The sequence below is a fragment of the Gastrolobium bilobum genome, unplaced genomic scaffold (assembly GCF_033153095.1).
Source record: "Gastrolobium bilobum isolate Gb01-03AN ecotype WA unplaced genomic scaffold, APGP_CSIRO_Gbil_v1 utg76008, whole genome shotgun sequence".
Taxonomy (NCBI): domain Eukaryota; kingdom Viridiplantae; phylum Streptophyta; class Magnoliopsida; order Fabales; family Fabaceae; genus Gastrolobium; species Gastrolobium bilobum.
The window spans coordinates 6,759-7,549 of NW_026896520.1; the positions used below are offsets into that span (position 1 = coordinate 6,759).

The following is a 791-nucleotide window of genomic DNA, read 5'->3' on the forward strand; positions in this document are numbered from 1 at the left end:
CTGCTTGTTGATTGTCTCTGGTGAAGTTCCTATTGCCAAAATTTTCTGCATAACACACCAATGCAGTGGATGGGCAGTCTGTTGAGTCATGAAGGTCACCACAGGCTGAGCATGGTTCTGTTTCAGTTGCTGTGAGTTGTAAGACTTCCATCCTTGGTGCTTCTTGGTCGGCTTTTAGGTTCTTCACTTCATTCATGAGTGATGCCAGCTGGGCTTCCATGGCTGTTTGTTTATCCAGTTCTAGCATGTCTGGCTTCCTTATTGGGCTCACTATATCTCTTGGTCATTGGAGACATCTTTCAGCAGTCCCTTCTATGATTTCATATCTTGATTCAAGTGTTCGTGTAAAAAAATATCCTCCTGCAGCAAAATCTAGGTGAGATTGAGAAGTATGGTCAAGTCCTTTATAGAAAGATATTAACACTCCCCAACTCTCTACCCCATGGTTTGGACATTTTCTTATGATGTCCTTGTATCTCTCCCATGCTTCATAGAGATTTTCTCCATAAAACATTCTGAAGTTAGAGATTTCTGCTCTAACATCTGCTTGTCGAGACATTGGGAGAAACCTCTCTATGAATTTGTTAGAGAGTTCTTTCCATGTGTGGATTGACCCAGGGGTGAGAGTTTTCATCCATGTTTTTGCTTTTAAGCCCAAGAAGTGAGGGAACAACCTCATTCTCATGCTCTCTTCTGTTACACCCTCAACTTTAAAATTATCACAGATATCTTGGAATGCGATGAGGTGTGTGTACGGATCTTCTGCAGGGAGTCCATTGAAGACCCCTACT

At 42.2% G+C, this 791-nt stretch overlaps 1 non-coding gene across 1 annotated transcript; it reads left to right on the forward strand.

The window, feature by feature from the left end:
- Window positions 1-437: 437 nt before the first annotated feature.
- On the forward strand, window positions 438-544 carry LOC133300234 (small nucleolar RNA R71). Its single transcript, XR_009750038.1, has one exon. It is a non-coding gene; the product is annotated as a small nucleolar RNA R71 (small nucleolar RNA).
- The last annotated feature ends 247 nt before the right edge of the window (window positions 545-791 follow it).